The 24,353-nt window shown below is 39.1% G+C and overlaps 1 long non-coding RNA gene across 1 annotated transcript in view; it reads left to right on the top strand.

Annotated features, from left to right (window-relative positions):
• Positions 1–485: 485 nt before the first annotated feature.
• Positions 486–24,353, top strand: part of LOC310899317 — a 122,865-nt gene continuing 98,997 nt past the window's right edge. The window contains exon 1 of the long non-coding RNA XR_014584189.1: positions 486–3,391. This is a non-coding gene — a long non-coding RNA (uncharacterized lncRNA). The remainder of the gene's footprint in view (positions 3,392–24,353) is intronic.

The raw sequence follows: 24,353 nt of genomic DNA, 5'->3' as shown, positions 1-24,353 counted from the left end.
ATTAAAAAAATAAAATTTTGGCACTCTACATAGAAAAATAAGGACAACAACGGTATTAGTAGAAAACTAACAGTTCTATGACTTGTAAGCAACACGGTGCTTTTCCTCTTAGTTTCACCTGTCTTTCCATTTTCCTAAATTTAAAATTATATCTTGGCTGTATTCTATTTAATATATTCTATATTTTCCCTCACCTGCAGAAAAAACTTTCAGGATTCATAGTAGATCTCGTTAGCCACGTGTAATGCTATGGTAGTATAGAAAAAAATCATTTTCAATGTTCAATTATATCTGCTCTTTGGAGAACCTGTGTCCATCTTATAACATATGTCTTATGCTACTTGTTTTGGTGGACTTTAACTGGAATATCCTCAAATCTCTTTTATAACTCTTTTGGATCTCTCTCTCTCTCTTTTTTTTTTTTTTTCAATTTACTTCATTTTTTTTCTTTTTTTTTTTTAAATCACAGTTTCTCTTTTTACAGTTGTTCAAGAAATCAGAAACCTTATTAAAAATTGACAAAATGGAAAAAACATGTTCTGTGAAGCCAGAATATCTGTCTTAAGTGTTTTTATGGTCCATTCTTCCTTTTACACTAGATCAAAGCATCAAGGGACAAGAAAATAGGGTGAGAAAAGTCAATTCAAGCTTGCAGAAATTGTGCTCAGGCCAAATATTTATCCTGTGATTCATCAAAAATGTTGCAAAATATAGTACTGGACTTTTAATGATCTAAGGTTTCACTGCCAGTTCTTGTAGGACATCCTGTTCTGGTGCAGTGCTTAAAGAAAAAAAAAAAAAAAAAAGTCAAGTAAATTAGGTTGAAGTGTAGTTTGGAGAGACCTGGAAGCACCTAGTGGATGGGCATACGCCATCATGAAACAGTGGTTTATAAAAGAATGTAAATATTTATATTCATGGTGGTAAAAGGCTCACATTTAAATTGATATTAGAGAATTTTCTCATAATGGAATGAGTTCCTGTTTCTGCTCTGAAAATAAAAGGAATTCTTCAAGAGTGAGGCAATTCTGAAAAGTCGCCGCACAGGGATGACGAGTCACATCTCACACTTCAATTCTGCTGAAAGAAAATAGGAGACTTCAGAATTTTAAATGACAAGATGGTGAGCAACTGATCACTTGTTAAAGGACGCTGAATGTGTGGGACAGAAGGATGCACCGGGGAAGCAAGCAGATCCAGAGCTCAAGCAAGACACAGTGATACTAGAAACAGTAAAGAAAACAAGGTAAGACAAAGGTGCAACAGTCAATATATCAAAGAATTTGAAGGACAGAATAATTTAGAATTCCAGTCAAGGTCTGTATAGCCGATTATGAAGTACAATTGAAAGATGTTTGCATGAAATCTACCATTTTGCTGAACTATCACATGTATGAACCATTAATAGAGAAGGGTCTGCTCCAACATTTTTTTCCTATCGTGAATTGCTGTATTCTAGCTGCACCCTTGTTCCTTCTGAAGGTGGCTACCTTTCAGGAATAGACCTGTGTTTTTTTATATATATAAGGAGTAACACTACAAGAGGAGCTCAGTCTGTGGAGAAGAAAAGGGGCCTTGCAGGTCTTCAGCTCCTGAGGCAAAGTGCTCTGAATGAAAAAGCTGAAGCCAGCCCAAACCCCGTTGTTTCTCAGCCTTACACACAGGTACTTCCATCATCTTTCCTACTAGACCATGTATCAAAAACTTAATTTAAAAACGAAAAAGTAGAGTATATGCTCAACCATATAACTTATATGTTAATGAGATTAGCATATAGACAGAAAAAAGGTAGATGTGAAGAGCTAAATTCAGAAACTTTCTGTTGCTGTTTAAAGGAGAACCTTTAGCAAAGAAAAGTTTTGCTAACAAAGCATAGGATGCCTCTTATTTGAACTGTGTATCATGTGTCTGTGTCCACAGCTCAGCATACAATTTTAAAACTGATCCGTAACCTTTTTTTCATGAGATGGTCTTAAATGTGAGAATACACAGTTGGCTATAATGGACTGTACTGTACAACCACAAAAAACCACAAAGGTTATATACTAATGAAGGTATAAAATACAGAATGAACTTGGAATGAAATGCATGGGAACATTTTGGCTCTCACAATACATGGAAAAGGGCAAGCAGAATTGTCTCTTGTGAAACATGAAGGAAATTATGTAACTGAAATTTTAAACATACAAGTTTCTTGGCTTCTCGTCCTTCCAGGATTACTGAGGTAATGAAGACGGGATTCTACTCGTACTTTTCAAAATGCTATTAATGTCATTCCTGATCTCTGATGGAAATAACTCTACTGACTCTTGATAGACTATTCATTTCTTTTGGAGCTGTAAAACACTGACTGTTTGCAATCATCTTAAAAATTTCCTTTCTCACTCACTCCAGGAGAGAATTTCCAAAAAAAAAAAAAAATCAAGCCCAGCACAGTGTATGCTTGCTTATGACATCTAAGCAAGGAGAAACATCCACTCTCTGTAATGTGACTAGAACTGCAGAGAAAAGGGGAAATGCTGCTCTGTGGCGCTCAGCGTCCTCTTTAGTGCTGCTTTTGCAGCATTTCCCACTCCAACAAATGTTAATGTCATCTTCACCTTGTTGTTTAAAAGCATCAATGCCAACAAAACATGCACTTTAAGAGAATCTGAAATTCTTACTTCACCGTAATTTTCCACATCAGAAAGCATAGAAACCTGCAAGCAGTGGGGCTCAGGCCAAATAAGCTGGAGAGGAATTTGAATGCAGGAAGGAGAGGGGCAGTTAGCTTTGTTCTTTTGAGATAATCCTTAAGGTCAAATAGTGGAGAGATGGTAGAAGAAAGGATTTGACAGAGAAGGGAACTTGGTTCTCACATGGAAAACTATAGCCTTATTTTATTTTTTCTTTAGGTCACGCATCAAGACAATTCAAGTAAAGGTTGAATAGTTCTAGAGCTCTGAGAGGAAAAGCCCCTCTCTTCACTTTTGAACGAAACAGCATTTTTAGTACTCCTGCAAATAAAACAGTAGAAAGAAAAAGTTTTGAGATGCATGGAGATGTAACAGCTGTAAAGCGTTGTTGATATGATGCTGTTATCTTTCTGAACTGGCAAAACCTGGTGGTGAGTGGTGATTTAGGCTTTGATTTGTAGCACCTGTGCTATGCAGGTGATGGCATCCAAGCAGGGGGAACACCTGTGAGCTGCTTGCATGCCATAGGAAGGTTTTGCTCCCTCATTTGAGAATGTGTGGGGGTAAGCATAGGTCTGCTCTGTGTGAGTTTTCTTCAAAGCAGCATGCTAGTTCTTGGTTTTGTGGTTATTTTAGTTTTCCTACACTGCAAAGCTAAGAGAGAAGCTGACCTCTGATGAGCAGCAGCATGCGGTTTCCTGTGCTGTGTAATGGAGGTGAGTGACTGGCTGCCAAAGGGAAGCGAGGGGTGTTAATTAATTAAGTTACAGCAAGGCGATTTCCAAATGGTGGATGGGGAAAAGAGGAGGTAGATTAGAATAGTGGAAAAAGGGTAGCGTGTGGTAGGCTAAGCGGATGAAATGCTGTTCCTTATTTATAGGTATGCAGAAAGGTTTGGGCAGCTCTGTAGCAGTCTTAGTATTTCTTGCTACCGCTTACTTGTGGAAGAGGCATTTGTACCTGCTTATGTCAATGTCTGTGTCCTTTTGCTGCTCCGATGGATGTGTTGAAATTTATAGAGCTTGCTGCTGTTTTCAGGGCAGTCTAAATCTGATTAGCAAAGCTAGTTCTTATTAAGGTTTGGGAGCATATTAATGAAACATTTCTAGAAAACTACTGCTGTTTCTGCTCATGCTTAAGAAATTGAGCTACTCTCTCCTACCAGATACCTTCAGTCTCTAGAGGTTTGTCCTGGGTTGGGCTTTGTGGTCACAGGTATACACACCTCTGTAGTGTTTTGTATCTGCTGGTGTGTAGGGAAGAAAAGGTTGGAGATGCTGTGTCCAAATCGTTTAAATGAAAGCAGTTAGTGTTTGCCACTGTAGTCCTCTTTGGTCACAGTCCATCTTGGCCATCAGGAGAGATGGAGGTGCTGGAGAAGAGGTCAAAACCAAGAACAAAATCACACTGGTGCATGTAGACGTTAGAGCTTTTCCAGAGGTTCCTCTTCTTTGTTCATGTTGATCTTAAAATGCCATATATGATGGGAACTGGTTGAAGTGCTGTGTTTTTTCATTCCTATATTCTGTTCGCTTTGAGTTTATGCAAGTATGTCGGCCCCACAAGTGTTTTTTTTTTTTTTCCTCATTCTCATGAGGAAGAAAGAATTTCACCAACTCAAAAAAAAGTTGGTATGGGTAATTTTAAGTCGAAGTGAACTAGTCTAACCATTGAAACAGCCCTTACTCAGGATAAAATTGCACTAACTGGAAGGCCAGTGCTGGATACTGGCATAAGGCAGGTGTGGTGGCGATTAGAGTCTGAAAGTGAAGCGTGGCTCCGTTGCATCAGTGGATCATCCTAACTGCAGGAGGCAGAGCATCAGCTGGTCCCAGTTAGCATGGGGATGTGTGCCTCCAGCTGGCTTGCTGCCTGGCACACGCCTGTGCCGTAACAAGAGACAGGCAGGACTTAGGAGCACATTAGAAGACAACTTGACACAGAGCTGTGCAGGCAGCGCAGAAGATGAAACAGGGAGCTTTAGAGATAGGCGTAGAGTAAATTACCAAAGCATTTCTCTTTTCCATGTGTTTAATTTGAGGTCTGAGTTCATAATAAGTGATACCATGTGGGGCTTCCTTAAAGTAATACTTACCTATTGTAATCCCTTAAACACTCCGAGATGCCTGGAGCATGAAGTCATTTTAATCTATTACCTGGAATGTACTAATCACACTCAACAAATTTTTGAACTGCTATTAAATACTTGAGTGTTGTTCTCCCCACTCCAACCAGTGCAGGGCTGGAGATATTGCTGTTTCTGCAGCAACCCTGGCACGGACACAGTTATATCACGTACATCCCCGTTCTTGAGGGATGTTGGGTGCATAGATTGCTTTAAGCACATCTGTATGTTTGGACAATATAAATTAATAGTCCACATGGTTAATGCACTGTGTAGCTTTCTCCTTGGTTCAGCTGGTAGTTTTCAGAGAGCTGTTCTACTGGGGGGGACCTTTTTTTTTTTTTTTTTTTTTTTTTTTCCTTCTTCCGTGCAATACACGGTAAACATAGTGACTGTTGCTTTTTACCAGATAACTTGTTTGGCCCTGCCTCGACTCTCAATAAATGTCCTAAAGATCTCACTGAGGTGGTTGTCTCACATTACCAACCTAAGCACAAAAGAAACAACGTTCTGTGTTCCTAGGTCTCTTTATAATGAATAGCCCTGAGAATCTGAGGAATGCAAGAGTTTTCCAATAAAAGCATCATAGTAATTGTATTAAATGAGTGAATCATACATGTCATCTTTCAAATATGCTGGCGTGGATTTTGTTAAGACTGACTGACTTGGCTAGCGTGGTAGGTATGTTTCTGAAGAATGGAGCTTAATGATAATATAGAGATCTGATCTCAAAGCTAGGTAGGGCTAGATCTTGAACATGCAAACCTTCTGGGGCATAACAGTGTGTAGAACCAGATGCTTTTTATTTCAGGAGATGCTGCAATGGCAGAAGTGGTTTCTGTAAAAAATAAAAAATAAAATAAAAAGTTTCCACTGTGATCCTGACAGCCTGATGGCACTAAAAAAATTCAGTGAGATTGGAAGGAGCTGAATTCAGAGCCAGTCTAATGTTTTTCAATTAAGGGAGCATAATCTATCTGCAGTGGAGCTACTACTAGCTGCTCGGTCAATTTCCACCCTATAACATTTCAGATCCTGCACAGCTCTTTCCTTGAAAGAACAGGGCTAGGCTGCATGAGAGACAGAAGTCCTGCTCTTATTCCTTGAGAGATTGCAAAATCTGTGAGTTGTGTTAATAGACTGTCATCTTTTCCTATTCTAATTAGTTATATGGGCTTGCTGCTACCTACTGATTTAAAGTGGCCCTGTTCCACCACCAAAAGGTTTGCTTTTTGTGTTAGAAGGGATGGTTATATAGCCTAGACCTGAAGAAGTGTTAAGAAAATACAGATAATCTTGGGGAACGCTTTGAGGCTTTCTAAATGAAGGCCACTTCAGAAAAGTGATGCATAGGTGCACGAGCCCATTGGCAAGTGTCCAGTACCACTTTCAGTAGTGACAAGGTTTTTCTTGTACAACTCATGATCAGGAGAAGCCCCATTTAAGTAATATCACACAGCAAGGTGTTTGAACTTATTTAGGAGCTTTTTACCCTACTGCTTGGTTTTATGCTTCTGTTTTACTATTATTTTCCTAAGATACAGAGAATCCCATACTGATGTGTCTTAAATAATGCAGCTCAAATTTTCATCTGAATTCAGCATCACTCGTTAAAATTGGTCATTAAAGGAGATGTGCTCATAGTAGTAATAAATAAATGATTGATTAATCTGAACACAAACATGGACTCTGAATACAGGTTAATAGTTAAATACTCATTATAATGAACTTTGTATTGCTACAGTGTGCAGCACCTGATCCCCACCCAATGCCCTTAGAACCCAGATAATAATTTCTTCATTTACTTTGTGCCTCCAGTGATGTTGTAATTGTGGGAATCATTTTTGTTTTGATTTTTTCCACTTAATTTTTAATTTAAATTGTACAAAAACTCTGCTTTTTTCTGTTTCTGTGCCTTTCAGGGATATTTTTAGTGTAAATTCTAACACGCATTCATTGCTCAATTAGCTCCTGATGCTGAGGGGAGAGGTGTAAGCTAATTGCCCAGTGTTATTAATTTAATGAAATGTGGGAATTAATTTCTGGAAACACATCAGAAAAATATTTAATTTCATCTTCATCTGTTCTTTCAAACAACAAATGAACAGTAATAATAAACAAGCCAGTACTGGTCTTGGAAAAAAATGTGAAGAATGAGAAACTACAGACCTCCCTAATAAAAAAGTCATTAACTATTTGATTTCTACAGATCAGAATTGAAACAAACTTAATACATATTTTTATTCCTGGCCTAGCATTGTTTATCCATTAAGATCCCTATGAATAATAATGTACATGTTGTAGGAAATGCAGCCTCAAGAACCAGGAGACCTCCTGGCCTTTTTTTTTTTTTTTTTTTTGCATGACTGCAGAGAAAGAAATCCAAGAAATGCAAGAAGTAACTGAGAACAAACTTGCTGGTTAGTCCCAGGCTCCTTGGGCAGTTTTTGTTTGTATTTTTCCTGGAGCCCTTGTCCATCCACATGGAACACCATAAGGCTCTTTTGGAAGTGTTTGGAAGATTGGTTTAAGCAATAGTCATTTTATAAGGATAGTTCTTCCGTTGTTTCACCTACCTGTTACGATCAGTATCGATGTGACTGTTGGATCTCTGCCCTGTGTTTCCTTGTTTACCAGATGCCCTCTGAATTCAGAACTAAAACGCTTGCTGGGTGCCACCTGTGCCTGATACACAGGGTGCTCTGCTTCCTTCTGCTCCATCCCCACACCTCATGGGTAGCTCAACCCTTCTCACAAGCAATTTAAAAAAACATTTTTTTTTAGTGCTCTACTTTTTCCATTCTCTTTTTGAATTGAGTGCATGATTTCCACATGCCTGGGACTGGCCTTACTCGTGGTACAAGTTTTGAGGTGTCAGCCTGTAAGTGGGGTTGCCATTTCTGAAGCCTGCAGCAGTGAGTGATTTGGGCATTCTTCTCCCCAAACAGTCTTTTTAAAGTATTTATATTTTGCCATATTCTTGGGACTTTAATCTGTAGTTTATTCCATACAAAAGCATGTTTAAAATTGTTGTGTTTAAAAACTGTTGTGGGGTTTTGTCCTAAGTAGGAGCCACTTGTGATGCTCTATTTCTGTAGAAATAACTTCCAGAAAACTAGGCATCCTAAGACACTTCATGGCAGAAGAGGAATTCAAAGCAGAGCTACTGAGTCATTTTGGCAAGGGCCTCTAACCAAAACAATTCTTGATGTTAACTGTCTTATTAATGGAAGCTTAAGTGTTTCTGAATTTCAAGTTCACTGTAGTACCGTTTGTTTTTTATGCAAGCTTTTCCATGAGATTACAGACTTTTTATGTCACTTTCAGCCTTGTTTTGTTACGGATTTTTTTTTTTTCCTTGCACACTTCATTTCAGTTGTGGACTGAGAGATTGCAAGCAAGTAGCCTTAGGACTTGAGGTGGTAGGGGAGTTCATGTTTGTGTACAGGAACCTTCTGCCTGTGAATTGGTGTCTGTATTCAATTTATCTGAAATGAGAATCAAAGTTACAAAGACACGTTTGTTTCTATTGGGCATTTCCTTTTTTTTGTAGCATTAGAAACCTCTTACAAGCCTTGTCCCTCTGAAACAGTGCCTCTTCCAGGTCTTGAACTTGTTTCGGGGTAATTTCATCTGCTGTAGAAAATGTCTCCAATAACAGACTTGATGCATCTGCAAAATTGACACCTTCAAGGACTTTTGAAAAGCAAAAAATGTCATGAAATTGTCTCCTTTCAATGCTCAGAGAATCCGCAGGTGTGATTAAAATCATAGGCTTTTAATAAATACTAGAGAATCGTGAAATTACAAGAGTATTTATCAAAGGTGATTCTTGACTGAGGGTCCTCTCTGCATATGGATCTAGTACTAACTTCTGAAAACTCTTCTTTAAATTGTGCTCTAGAGGCTTTTGACTTAGCCAGGCACGTCAAACAATCCTGCAACTGGCACTTGGGGAAGAGGGGACAGCTTAGCTCAGCAGTTAAACACTTACCAATAAAAAGGCAAGGTGGTAATTTTGCTGTTCTTGAAGCCTCCTTTAGTAAAACCAAAAGTGTATTCTGATCTTTTTCTGAAAGAGACAGCTACCCTGTACTGCATGACTAGGTCCCAAGCATACCTTTATCAGTAGAGAACAAATGCCTTCCCTATCTCCATGATGAAAATGCTGTGAGATCACTGCTTTGGCTGCGTTTGTCCTTTCCCTTACAAAGTAAAGTTTTGTGCACGTTGAAACACATTGAACAGGAGCAGTTATTGTTTTCGGTCATTGCTTATAAATTGGGATTTAGGGTCACTTACGGCCTTTTGAAAATGGTAGAGAACAGATGTCTGCTTGCACCTGTTGAGTACTAACTGCTTTGCGTGACAGGGTACTTGCAGGAAATGGTTGCCACTGTTACTAGGGTGGGTGTGCAGGAAAAGAGGAGCTCGGAAATGGGAGGCAGGTGCCTGTGAGCTATCTGCTAATACTTGGTTCATGCAATTGCTCATTTGTGCTTGCTTGGTTATAAGCAGGTTAGTATTTAGAGAGGAATAAGAATGGACAAAGTTAACATCACTTTAGTATGCAGAAAAACTGGAGTTAAACATTTGTCCCAATTCTGCAAAGAATCTTCCTGTGTTCCTGTGGGTTTTGCAGTAGCATTTTTTGTATTTTTTTAAAGTATTTTTTTTCCACTGAAATATGAATCTGCTTGCCAGCCCATAGCATAACTACAGATAGCAGCTTAGTATTGTAATGTCTCTTTCATCTGAAAACCTTGAAAAAGCAAATGGATGAAGACTTCCAGTATCATTGCCTTGTGTGGCAGCGTTATGAGGTACAGTGGAATATTGAGTTACTGCTGGATCCATCTAAAAGCCTGAGGAGAGCTGCACTGCTATATGGCAGTAGTCATTCCTGTAGTTCCACTAAATTCGTGGTGGTTGTCGCTAGCAAATTCTTCATGTCCATTACAGAATGTGAGCTGGAGAAAATCTTGCTTGTAACAAGTGAGATCAAAACTGGAGTATCCAGAACTCCAGTACTGATCAGCCCTGTTAATCTGCATACTGTGTCCTCGCCACAAGCCTGCTTTCTTGGCATTGTTTTTAATGTGGTTCTGCTGTTGATGCACTCAACAAAAATATTTCTTTTGATAAGTTTATGTATGCATGGGAATTGACCCACTCCATTAGAAAGGGGGGGAAAAAAAAAGAAATGCCACAGATTTTGCATTACCCAAGCTGCCTCTAGAAGGGAAGGATAGCAGCCCGTGAGGTATTTGGAGTTACTGTAGAAATAGAGACCATGAACAACTCTATTTCAGCAAATTGATAGGAGCATGTAGACAAACTCTACTCTAAACGCCTACATCTCAGAGACCGCTCATTCTCCTCTGATGCTAAGAGAAGGGGATTAGTTAGGAACTTGACATCAAATTAAATGTTAACTACTGAAGAAAAAATGATGATATTGGGAATAATGTTTTTCTTTCCGCTGGTAACAAGACAGATTTAAAAAAAATAATACAAATCTTAGCAGAACAGTTCTAACCATGGCTTTTGTGTGAGCTGGTCAGTGGCATGATCTAAAGATCTTCTTTAGCAGCATATGAGCTGTAAGTGAGAAAGATTGAAATAGTAACTGAAAAACCTATGTGAGAAAAATTCTGAAGCTTACTCTTAGCTGTCTTGGCATTATCTACGTACATGTGAGTTTCATGAGAAATGTATACCCCAAGTAGTATTGGGCAAAGTAGGTGTAGCCACTTGGAGTTACATCTGCCTTGTAAAAATAAAAAACAAAACAAAACCAAAAAAAACCACTAACCCTGCATTTTAATTTCCAAAACAAAAAAATACTTCATATTCTATTCCTTGGGAGAAGGAAAGGCAAGATACCATCTGATTCCTAAAAGACTGTCACAAAGACATGAGGTTTACTGGGTGTTTTCAGCAATGCCTTTGAGGCTCACCCACTAAGGGTACTTCTGAAAAAGCGTAAAGTCTGCATCTTATTCTTTTGATGGATTACCAGAATCTCAGGCTCATGCCTGAATTTAGTGCAGCACAAACTGTAGCTAAGGCAGAAAAGAAGGAAATGAGATGAGAATGCCTGAAGAAACTTTGAATGTCCTTGCTTTGATGTATTTCACAATCTTAGCATGAGTTCATAACTAGCAGTATACAATATATACAGGACTCGGAGAGCCAACACAGCATGACAACCAGAAAAAGCAGTATGTGTTATATATCAGGAGAAAAGTGAGCTGAAGTTATCAGATGTAACAGCAGAGTTCAAGCAAAGTTGTTAAGAAGGTACCAATTGTGGCCTCGTAGTCATGAATTGACCTGTATTTTATTTCTGAAGAGCGTATTAAGTCCTGATCATCTCTAGAAATAATTAAGGTGTCTTCACCCCCAGATTAGAGCAAAGAATAAATAAGTTATGTTACTGTTCTGCGTGGCATGCATACCTCCAGGGATGGTCTGGCACTTTCTGAGAGAAAACATTTTACTCATTGTCAGACTCTGGAAACCTATTGCTTTCATGAGTAAACCACTGCATGCAACTTGTAATGAGGTGCAAGACTAATTGGATATCTCATTAGGAAAACATGCTATGAAGAGAATGTTGGACACCCTGCATATTCAGAGAAGAGGAGCCAGCTGTAATATATCTCGCTGTACAAAAACGTGAAGATCGACAGGACACAAATGCTAAACAAATACTTCACTACTGTTTTAAGGGCTTTAATGAGACCTCTTTTGCTGTGATTGGTGCCTCAGCAGTGTTTTGCTAACAAGGATAACGTCGTTGGCCCGTAGTAATGAACTGTGAGTTGATTACAGAGCCACCTGATCTCAGGATGACTGTGGACACTTGTGCATAGGAGACAGCTTGCCATCTCCGGCAAATATGAGGTAGCCAGGAAAAATGCTTAGAAGGATTTCTTCACAGCTTGCCTGAAGGGGGAAGCAAAGACAAATGTGTTACTGTACCTGTCCCACCTCAAGTTTAGTAGATCTTTGAGAAATTCTAAAATTCAAGTGTTTTAATAGCAATTCTGGTACGTCATGGAGGTTTTGCTGTCCATCTGTACTCAGATCTGACTGCCGCAATGACAAAAATGATGGTGCTTTTATGACTTTTAAAAAATGTTTTCAGACATTAGAGGACTGAGATTGCAAAGACAGGTGAGAAGCAGCTTCTAGCCTGTTTATGAGTGGTAACTGCTACAACGTCTGCCCACTCACTTCTGTGCAGCAGGATAAACTCTTAGAACAACCATGGAGATGGAATCACAACAAAGGCAATAATTTGACTAGCAGAATGCTTTTTTGGCATATAAGCCAGGCTGACTTTTTTTTTTTTTTTTTTGTTTATGAGCTCACTTTGACTTGTCTGGTGGAAACCAGGACTTAATCTGGCCACCTAACAAAACTGATCTGGGATTCCTCTAACTTCTTATTCACTTTTCTAAATGCGTGTGCTCAAATGGGTGTTTGCAACCTAACTGCCAAGTAGTGTGTAGCCTTTTCATTGCAGAGGAAAAGTAAGGTCTTTTCTGATGACTTACAGAGTTGCGTCTATTATCCTGAAAGACAAAGGACCAACTTCCCTGCTGATTTTACTTTACAGGCTGTAGTTTGGTTTCATCTGTAGACAACTTGGCTTTAGGTGGGAATGCTGTGTCCTGAAACAGTACAAAATACTAACCAGCACAAAGGATGAGACGTGCTCTGAGAGGCAGATCCTGTACTGCGCTGTAAAGATAGAATATTCTTTTGTTGAAAGATTAAGATGCTGTCTGTTACCTCTTAAAGCAGTACTCAAAGTTTGATTTCTAGCTTCTCAGCCAAGTGTCTGTTGTCAAAAGCATTTACCGCTAAGAGAGGTAAAAGAATGAAAGACGTTGCCAAACAAATAGTAAAAAAATAAAAAATCAACATTCATTGTTGTTCCAGATGAGGAGTATATTAAAGATGTGTTAAGGTAGCATGGTTGAACTTAGCTTTGGTATTTCCTGACTTTTATTTTTTTTAACCTACATTGTATTGGTGTTTTTAATGCTAGTTTGATTAGCAGGTCACTCTGTGTTCATCACTTAAGAAACGGTGTATGATAATTTGAGACAGGTGTGTATAACATCTTGGATCTAGCCTCCCTTCCCCTTACTTCAAGGTACTTTAATTCATGAGTAACCAGAATATTATAATGATATTTGGAGAGGTACTGAGAGATGCAAAAACATTGCTCACCAGATAAGTAGTGTTATCCATTTTATGCATGCTTCTAAACTTATATCAAAGATTAATTAGAATAGCATTGCATTAGGGTAAAAAGATAGGGAGCTGTATCAAAGCTGAAGCCCAGTGCATGAGCACAAACAGAGGCTGTCTCTCTAAAGAGGAATTTCTCTTTTTCACAGATGGAGGAAGCCTTTTGCCTCAAAGACTTGTTCTACTCTAATAAAAATCATAAGGCAGGCATTAATTCTGTAGTTTAAGAATACTGACTTGGCACTTAAATTCAGCTTTGTGCACTGTGGCAAATGCAGTAAGTGAGCATATTTTGTGTGTCCTTTCCCCAGTTACTTTGTCAAGCAGGCAATCTTAACATCCATGGGCAATACAGAATTCTGTCCCAGTGTATTTCACAACTTCAGTGAAAAAAATTACAGTGATAAAAGTTTGTGGTTGCAAGTAACATGACAACTTGTCATCCAAAGCAAACTTTGGTGGAACAGAGACGTGTTGTCTTCCTTTCCATTTTTGCCCAAGAGCGTACTTCTTTAGGACTTAAAATACAATTATTTTGATAATAGCAACTGCTTGGCAGCTAATATCTGAGAAGAAAGTAAAGGAGTTAGTGGGTTTTACATGGAATTAAAATACATCTAAAACTGGGTCCAGCAACCTAATTTTCAATATAGAATGTCTGGATTAATTCCTTATCTTTATAACTTTCATTCTTACAAATAATCTTGTCATAAATTACCATAAATCTCATCCTAAAATATTAAGTTAAAATAAAATGATACAAAACAACGGGGGCTAACTTGTTCTAACATTTTGCATGTGAAATATGATTACAGCATTTCCAGACTGACTCAGTATCCTTTGACAAACACAGTGAGAAGCAAATGAAAACAACTAGCCCTCCATTTGCACATCTGTTAACTCATTGACTCTGACGTGAAACCCTTCACTGACCCGTTCAATACGAGCAAACAGAACGTGCTCAAGTGAGAAGAAATAATTTTGGAGAAGAGTCCACAAGTAACTCATAAGAAAGTGTTGAATTATCTGACATGCAGATATGTGATGGCTGTAAAATAATGACAGGAGGAGAGATTAATGAAGCAGACGGCTGTGTCAGGAATTAATCGAATGTCAGGATACAGTCTGGAGCAGTGGGGAGGATGGTTTGCATGTACTCAGAAAATGGTACCAAATGTAGCTCAGAAATGTCTCAATCACTTGGTCTGTATGGAGAGCAAAGGGCTGAGCTGACTTCCGAGCGCCTTGCTGGCTGCGTTGCAAGCAGTGTGTGTTAGATCCGGAGAGGCTGCTGGGTGCACGGCATCGGTGCGAGCTGCTGCACTGCTTTCAGAGCAGTTGTGGTTGTTGGTGGCCTGCTGGCCAAGAGGGTGTGCAGGGACATCTACCAGAGGAGGCAGAGATGTGAAAAGTCAGTCTGTAAAGAACGGGTGTTTGAACTGCTCTGAGAAGTTTGCTGTAATGCTCTGAGTTAAAGTACTCTGCACACCTGGGTCCCTGTACCACTGCTAGGTTCCTGACCATCACTGTAACTAGAGCATCTTGTGTATCCAAAACTTCTTGTATAGTTTCTTCACATGGCTGCTTAGTATATGTGCCCTCAGTTCCACTGTGCCGCTGAAGGAGCAACCTTGGGTTGTTTTTTCTTTTTTTTTCCAAGCACCGTGCTGTTTGTCTTAATCCTGTGCTTTTTATTTATCAAAACATAAAACCTCTGGTGGCAGAAAACACCAAAAATTTGAATGGGACGTTGTCTCACCCCACGTGCAGTATGTGGCAGTCTCAAAGTTGAGCTTTCAGAGCATCAGAGCTGCTTTCCAACCTGCTTGCTGTCAAAGGATCTCCCACGGGCCCTGTGAAAACCGACAGTAAGACCAGAGTAGGAGCAATAAACTTCCGTCTTCCACGGTTATAGACATCCCAAAGCCTACTCAAAGGTGAGCTTAAACTGTACCCAAAATCATTGCTTTTCACTTGAAGTTGTAGAAGTGGAAAAAAAAATTCTCTTGATATTGATGACAGATCACTTTTGAGGAAATCTCCAGTGCGGTGATTTATTTGGTTTTAGTGTTTTTCTTGTGCTGGAGTAATACTGATTAGGGCTAAGACCCTTTTTCAGTGCATTCCTTTAAAGAACTTTTTGGGAGACCTCAGATATAGGGCCCCCTGTTCTTGTCTTTGTACTTGAAAAATTATCAGTGGAGTCACCCTGTAGTAATTTCACACCAGAGGAGTGTTACGATCGGGCCTGCGGAAAAGTAGGACTCTTGCAACATATTGAAAATATAAAGCAAACCATTTTTTTCTTCTGAAGAACTTGTAAAGTTCATTCTGAGCCCTGAGAAACCCACACAAAAGTTCCTCTTTTTTTATGGGGCTAGTTTTAAAGTTGTTTTCTTTAAATAAATAAAGAAAACTAATAAAAAGGGATCTCTTTCTTTACAAGTGGTTTAATCCCACTGCTAGAAAGGATATAATCCAGATGACTCTCTCAGGGGATAAGAAAGACTTGTGCCAATGTTCCCGTATTGCTGAAAGATTCACCAGGCAACTTTCCTAGCTGAGAGAAAATGAATTACTGCATCACTATTTAGCTTTACCTCCCCGCTTTGACCATCACTCACTTTTCTTAAATCTTTTGAGAAACAAAAAGGCAGCAAAGCTTCAAGTGAAAACCTTAAAAGGAATTTCTAATTGCTTTTAAAATGTAGCCTTGCAAACTCTTGATACAGCAGTTAACTGAAATTTGACATTATGCAGCTTATTTTCATTTAGTTATGTAATGATGTAAGAGAGTATTGTTAAAGATACTTTATTAAAATTACAAGAACTCCTAAAATTCTGATTTGAAGAAATCCAAGTCATCTGAAGGTAACATTTAATAGTAAAAGTTTTGAATAGCTGAACTCATCTCTTTGTGTGGTGCTACTTTCTTCTTCAACAAATATTTGCCCCAGCTTTATATTTTTATTTGTTCTACACATTGTACTAGTGGATGGGGGGAGGACGGGTGTGGATTCCAAAAATTATACCAGATGTTGCGTCTTTCAAAAATTCACTTTTTCTGTATCCCTTTTGTGGCTGCATGAGCTGTTTAGAACATCGTTATTAGCATCATACCTACTCACTTTAACTTGGAGTTTGCTCTCAAGACTTTTCTTTGCTTATATTTTATTTCTTTATCCTGCAGCATAGCCAAATGTTAGTGACACTATGGAAATGTACCCTTGATAAAGCTGTGCTCACACAAACGTCTTTGAAACACAGCCACTAGATTAGCTATTTGAGTAACGTGAATTAAGGAAGTCGACCAGAACTAGTTATTCATAACCCCTTGCTTCAGAACATCTTCATAGTTTAAAACGTATGTAAAGCAAAACCAAGCTTCTGTTACAATTCAGCTAAAAGGGCGTAACTTTGTTTTGTTTCCTATGGGGGTGCCCAGCTGAAAGGATTGTCCTGTTGACCCACCATCAGAACAGTAGGATCTGATCCGGTATGAATAGTGTCTTTTCTCTAAGATTTGGTCTTTCTATGTTTTTTTCTCTGCAACTGCGGATAATGTGCTTTAAACCATTAGCTTTTATTTCATTCATCTTCATTGCAGAGTGTATTTACTTTCTCATGTTATGAAGCACTCTTTCCCGTGAACTAATCTGTTGATTGGTGATGCATAAAGATAGTGTTCAAATGAATGAACCCTCATAATCTGGTCCTCCCCTCTTACCTCTGAATTCTCAGCACAGATGCATGCACCAAGCCTATCTCTGAACAGCCAGCTATTATAGAAAGCGTAGTAAACAAATAGAGTTTTTGGGGTCCCAGGTATTACATGAAGCATAATAGATAGAGCTTTGGGGGTCCTTCTCAGCAGAGAGCTGATCGAGTAGTTGGAAGAGGACAGAGAGATCTCATCTCATTCTGTCACTGACTTGCAAGAGCTCATGGATTATTTTAGGAACCCTCTTTGTATTTTTGGGGCTGAGTTTCAAGTAGTGCTGCAAAGCAACGAGTCCAATTGGCAGGCAGAAAAACTCCCCAAAATTCAAAGTGAAATTAGACTAGCATAAGCAGCATTTCAAAAATAGGATGAATCAGGTAAGGGAATAATTTGTGGGAAAGGATCCTTAACACACCAATGCCAGAGACGTTCCCTTCTGGACTGCACGTAGTGTAGACAATGCTTCACTGAAAAGGAAGGAATGGGAAGGTCCATTCTTTCTCACAACCGTAACACAAAGCACTGCTGCCTTTGTGCTCGTACATTCTTTTTCACTTAGCAGCAAGCTTCTTGGTGAAGATCAGAAAACTGTTTAAATAACCACTTCCTGGCATGTCCTTGAGCTGCTGATAGCTCAAAGGAGATTTTTTTAAGTGAGAGTATTCTGTTCTTGATCATGGCTTGTGTGGGACTGTTTGTGGCTAATTAGTATGTATAAAGTGTAAGTAAAAATTTTAATGATTTGTGTATGTACAAAAGTATGACCAAATGCTTTTTTCTGCTGTAGAAAACTGTCACACAGAAGCACTTTGAAATGGCCACCTGACTTAGAAATAGACCTGGGATCTCCGTAGTCTGATATTTTGTCTGCATTCATGAATAATACCAGACTAAGAGTAAAATGAAAAAAAAATTCTATTGCATGTTAAAGTAGGGCATGAATGCCTTCATCTTGCCATGGCCTTCATCTCCGTTGTGCTCTGAAGCAGGGTACTACTAACTAATTTTAAGTCTCTTTTGTAGTTTAGGTGCTATTTTGAAAACTTTATTGTATTTCTTCTTCCTCTTCCCTTTCAACATAAACTTTCAACCTTTCTTCAATCTGAGTTTACGGAGGAGTTGCCTATCCCTGTAATAGCTGTAAGTGCCTTTCTCAAAATCTATTCTAAGTATATAACATTATTCTGAGATGTATTTTGCACTAGGATGTGTCACTATTATATAAAGAAAAATTAACTTGTCTTAAGACATAAAACTGCATAGATGAAAACAGTGGGAACTGAATGTTAAAGGTGAACTGCTGGCAGCACTTCAATTGAAATGTCAAAGCATCCAGTCAATCATTTTATCAGCTCATAACTATATTTTTTTCACCTGTGGATGAACAGCGAGGATGAACTTTACTTATATCATCTGTAGCCCTTCTGAGTGTGGCTCGTTATGGTTGCACAGGTTCTTTGTTGATGAAATTATTCCTCTACAGTGCTAAATCTTTATCTAAACTGCAGGCAGGCCTTTGGAGTGCCTTCGAATTACCATACAGTAGCATGTTTTTGACTGGTTTCATGTCAATTCAGGGTAGAACGAGATGTGGTGCCATCGCTGCTCACTCCTTTCCATCCAAAGGAGTCCAGGCACATGGACCAGACTTTAGGTGTGCAAAGTGTGTCTGGATTTACTCTTAAGTGAGCAAAACCAAAATCAGTATCCTTTCTGTCCTTTCCATGCAAATGGTATTAGTGTCATCAATAACTAACCTAAAAAAAAAAAAAAGTCAGTTGCATTGGAGTTTCAGTGACTCAGAAATAAATGCCAGTCTTTAATTGGCATTTCTGTTACTAGCTCCTCAGAGTCCTCCACTACTACTGCACATCCACATTCAGGCCTTCAAAATTAGCCTAGCGAGATTTCCTTTTGTGGTTGTCAGATAGCAGGGGAGATTGGAAAGGGTCATTCCACATAAAGAAAAAGCTGCTGGTTAACAGCTTTCCTACAGAGGCTTCAATGCTGGCAGTAATGAAGGGAGTCCTTAGATAATGATAGAAATTGAAGATAAATCTTATTTTCATTATAGGTCTTCATCTTCTTGTTTATTTGTATTTTTACTTTAACTGTAAAACTGGAACAGGGTAGCAATAGAGGTTTATGTTCTCTGTGAACTGCAGTTAAAGCCTCACAAGATCTGAAGGGCAGAAAAGCAAACCGAATCAAACCAGGAGCTCGTTCGTTCCCCTAACACAGTGGGTCACAGGACACCCCCAACAGTACAGATGAGGAGAAAATGGAAAACCAGGACTGTGTTCAGCAGACTAGGGATGGGATGGGAAGAAAGCTACAGGTGAAATTGCATTTGATTGTTTTATACTAAATTTGTACGTTGGCTGGGATCCCTGATACGAATTCTTCACACTAGAAAAATGTTTCTCAGGGGAATCTCTTATTACTTTTTTTTCCATTTTGATGAAAAAAAGTAATGATATAAAGTGGAAAATGTCAAGTAAAATTAATCTAAATATTGGCCCTATGTAACACAATAGAAAACACATTTCACTGTGTGGTGGTGTTATTCACTAAAGACCTTAAGTACAGGTGTGCCAAACTGTCAGGACATTTTCATGTAATGGGTAGGTTTTCCTTTGCTAGAAAAAGCTGCAGTCCCTGGGGCTTGTTCTGCCCATGGTCTGTGACCTAGAAAAGCTCTTAAATGCTTGCTGTACAAGGCCTTTTAGTACCTCTAGACGGCCCCAAATGGGGGTTATTTTTGATCTGTGTAGCGTGGCCCTCTTACCAAAGGGGCTACTAAGCATCTCACCTGGACTGCTCTTGCTTTCTCAAAGAGAGCAGTGTGAAAGCAAGGGACACGCAGGAGAGCTGATGTGGCAATTGCAGTCCAAGTATGCATACAGTTTGCTTTTGTTGCATGTCAGTAGCAAGTCAGTTCTGTATGTGTGCGTCCTGTCCCCAGAGCATGCAACTGGAGCGCTGTTCACAGTGGGTAACGGGGACTGCAGCTGGAGTCTGCTGCCCAGCCTCCAGACAGGGAGTCCCTCCGGGATTCGCCATCGAAGCTTGCTGCAAGAGCGCCGTTCATCACTAGTAAGGCTGAGATGCTGCGGTCGTACTCTAGAACAGAGAGCTGCTTTTTTCATTAATTGGAAGGTAGAAAACACAGATGCTGATGGGCTTAGATGCTTCCAAGTTAAGCAGCCGCTCTTTGAAAATTTGATGCTAAATTTGTTACCAAGTTTGATTTTTTTGACGTTTTTGGAATCCCTTTGGTAATATAATCCAAGATACACTGGAAACCCTTGTGAAAGCAAGAAATCAAACCCATATTTGAAAATCTTGGCCGGTTTTTGAAATATTAGAATGTCCTATCTCTCTGAGTCTACATTTCTAAAACGGAGCGCTCCTGATTATGTGCTGTTTGGATGACAGCTTGAGAAATTTGTAAGATGAGTGAAAGATGACCTACTTGCATATCAGGGTTTATTTTTTTCATTAATAGTGATGTTCTAGTTTATTCATTGATTTTTATTTGATCACACATTGTCTGAATGCTCTTTATTCCACACGTAGCTCTCTTCTGAGTAGAAATCCAGTGCCTCTTTAAGTAGAGTGTTTACATCAAAATAAGTGACTGACATTTCCAGCACTACTAAGTTACTGCCGTTTGTGGATGCATTATTTTGAAGAGCCATATTAGCTCAGTTCACCCTCAGTTGCCACTTAAGAATCTTTTGGGCTTTGGCTCTGAGGGATACTTGTCTTCCTTCTTAAATTTTAAACCTAATCACATCTGTACAAACACATAACTAGGGGCAGTGTTGAAGATGGAGAATTAAAAATAGCACTGCGGCCACAGGGTTTGCTTCTTTCAGGGTGAGAAGGACAGTTAGTATCTGTCAGCAACCTTCGCAGAGATATCTTTGTGTCAAGGTTGATGCATTTGCTCCTAAATAAACATCTCCATGCATATTTATTTATGTCTGTAGACACTGATGGTCTCCCACTGGTGAGAATACCTTCAATACACAACAAGCAGTCAATTTAAATACAATTCAAATTTGCTTCTGTTTCTCTTAGCTAATGAGTAGCAAGTCATTTGACAGCCCTAATTGTGGCGTTAATGTGTTTCCAACAGGCACAGAGAGAATAAATGCCACTAAATTGTAGAGTGGCTTAAAGCAGTTTGGTGTAACTTAGGGTTTAAACAAAGCAAAATACAGCCTCTTTGTTACATGCAGTCAGTGGTGGCAGCTGAGGCTTATTTTGTATGACAAAAAGCAGGCAAACAAAATGTCAGATTAGAACTGTCCTGCAGAAATCCAAATAACTTGTTTATTTTATTTTTTTCAGTTATTTTTACAAACTTCAGAAATGCATTTGTCAGCTCTCTGACGGCGTGTGATGTTTGAGGTAGTGCAGTCAACCAAGGGCTGTACAGAAGGTAGAACCAAAAAACTGAGGTTCTTTGTTGCAAAGATAAGTACAGATCTTTTGGGTTTTTGCTTTGTTGGGATTTTTGTTTTATAATGCCCTGATGTGAAATTACACCAACTGCCAATCCCATCACCTGCAACTTGGTTACGTGGCCTTTGAAAAATAGCCTGTGTAAGCCTAGCAAATCCTTTCAGAGGGTACAGCTGGTTTGAAATGAGCTGTTAGAGAGGATTGTTGTATGGGCTGTTGCATACAAAAATCTCTTCTCCTCTTTTTATCTCTCCTTTTATTGAAAACGTATTATAAGCACTGATGTTGAGCTTTCCTTGAAAGCTTTAAAAAACCTTATGTTCGTACAGAGCATCTTATGTTTTCCTTATGTAGCTCCTGGTGCCAGAGGAATTTATAAAGTGCTTTTAGCGACTTAAAAGCCTGCAAAGTGTAGGATAATCCCTCCCTCTATTTAACTCAGTCCAGTATCCCTTCATCAGCTGTCCAAGTGGGATGGCTCTTTATTGTAATAATGTCTTCTCTACAGTGGATGCGGTCAGGCTTGTAGATAGGTTGAGACTTATTCTGCTGAACGTACCTTATTTGTCATTTCTCTTCCCTCTAGAAGGCTGAAATAATAAGAATGTGTAGGATCCTTCTGAGGCTTACCTGGTAGTATCAGTGTGATAAACTTGAGCATACGCTCTTGTACGTGAATTCCCCTCAAACCTCTTGATTTTGTTCTACCAGTTTACAGGTTTTTCAGAAGCATGATCTGCTGACCAGTACTGCACAGAAGTACCAAGTGCAGTACTGGTAAAGTACTTCTTTGAGCCAAGAAGCAGAGGCTCCCCCAGCCCCATCTTGTACCAGATGATTTTTGCTGCTGGCTCAGATGTCATTTGGGTTTACCGTTTGGTTCTCTCTGTCCTCCTCATAACAGTTCAGCGATCCCTAGAAAGTCTCAGTGATTCAGAGTGAATGGCCAAAAAAAAAAAAAAAAAAGCTGGTAGAACCAAACTTGAAGTTCAGTCCCTATCAGCTTAAAAAGAAACTAAGGTCAGAGTTGCACAGAAGGTATTTAGGAACCTCACTTTAAACACCTAAAAGGTATTTTGGGAAATCCTATGCCTGATCTTACAGGAGTTTGTTTTGCCCTCTTGTTACGTGTTTCTGTCCAGATTTCATAGTCTGGAAATAAAGCAGGAAAGTTAAAATCCTGGGCCAGCAAGCCACGTAATATGATGTGCTTTTCGGGTCACAGTGCGAACCCATAACTACTCTGAAAGTTTGGTAGTTAACTACTTTTGGGGGACCAACATGAGACCAACTTGTCTGAAAATGTGTTTCTAGACCACCGGGGTCAGAAGTTGGGAGAATCTGGTTCTCTCTTGTCTATCAACGGTAAATGATAACATCACTTCCCTCACTTAAACTGAATGGTTGTTGGTGTGTTTTTCAGTCCATATGGAAAACCCATTTCACGCTTTGTCTTACCTTGTATTCCAGACAATGGCTGGGGAAAGGCTGTAGAGTGGAAAATGCAGGGAAAATTGGACTCTGATACCGATCTGAACTGAAACAGCCAGGAAATACCATATTCTAAGCTTAGTGGGCGCTGACATTTTTTTTAAGAGACCCTTAGTCCTTAATATGACCCATATTAAAAAAATAGCCTGTTAAATTCATCAGCTGTTCCCCACATGGTCTTAAAACACTTTCTGAAAAGGTATCTATGAAAGTAACTTTTTTTTTTGTTTGAATAGATTATTTAGTGTTTTCTTACTTCTACATGTTTCAAAGTTGGATGTTTATCTGGAAAGCAAAGTCTTTAATAGCAGGTGGTATTCCCAGGTTCAAATAACATCTCTTGATTTGAAATGTTATTCAGTGCTTGTAAAATATAAGAATATTTACTGGCATCAGATTTAGTGAATGGAAAGTTTTCCCTTATTTAATCTTTCAAATTTTAAATTTAAGCCGTAAGGTTACATTTTGCACAAGTGAAATATCTGTGACTGTTTGGGAGTAGTGTTCTCCTTTTGTCATGTTCAGTACAGAAAATTCCAGTCTCTGAAAGTAAAATCCAGTTTTGTTATAGTAAAGGATTGCGTTTCTCTTCCAACCACAGAAAATCTTCAGGCAACACATACGTTTTAGTGAAGTCACCTCCAGTTCATGAACAAAGTACTGAGTCATGGCCAAACAGGTTATGTGACAGCTTTTCATACAGCTGCCAGAGGCTCAGAACGAGATAAAGCACAAATCTCCTGACACCTGTGTGGCACTAAACCACCTTACCTGCTATGTTATACCTAGCATCTTCTCTAGGACCTTCCTTTTTGCTGAGCAGTGACATTAACCTTTACCTGCTACTGTGTTTGGGTGGTCTTTCTCCATATGGCAGAGATATAAACAATTGGAAAGTTTAGCTGGTTCAAGGAACTATATTATATTACAATGCTTGGGTTAGTTTAAGTTTGGCACATGATCGGATACGAGGGGTAATTATATTCTGGGGTTATTCAATATTTGAACAGCTCGGAGAGAACAGCCTTCAGGGAGATGGAGGGCTTGGCTTGATTATAGAATTGCCTTATTTGTGCCTTGTAGGGCTACGTTGTTTGCTGGCTCCTCTCTGTTTGACTCAAGGTGCAAAAGGAATAAAATACTGTCATAAAGATTTGAGTTAGGGTAGCCAAACGTCGATAAGAGTGGTTTTTTGAGCAAAAGATTTGATGGGTAGCATTTAGTCAAGTAAAGAGCAGAAGGCATGGTCTCACCATCCCACACTGCACAGCTTCCTTGTGAACATTTGTAAGAGGAGTGATAGACTAAAAGCTAGATTTATACTGGAAAAATCAAATAAGCCTTCATTCAGGGTGTATTGCTCACCTTCCTCGGTTAGCTTGCCATTTGAGTTCCCAGAGCCTTCTTATGGCAATAGTTTGCTGCAGGTCTTAGCTTTCTGTATGGCCTTTGAGCCATCAGTAGGAATTTCTGGGCAACATTTGAGCTGCCCAGCAGTTCAGAAATTAACTGGTATCTAAATCATCCAGGCAGCTCTGAAATTCTCATTCTTAATGTTTCTGTACTATTCATTATCTTAGTTGAGAAAAGATGCCATAGT

Source organism: Anser anser, assembly GCF_964211835.1.
Source record: "Anser anser genome assembly, chromosome: 4".
Lineage (NCBI taxonomy): Eukaryota > Metazoa > Chordata > Aves > Anseriformes > Anatidae > Anser > Anser anser.
The sequence above is the reverse complement of the archived record's forward strand: the minus strand, read 5'-3'. Positions and strand labels throughout refer to the sequence as shown.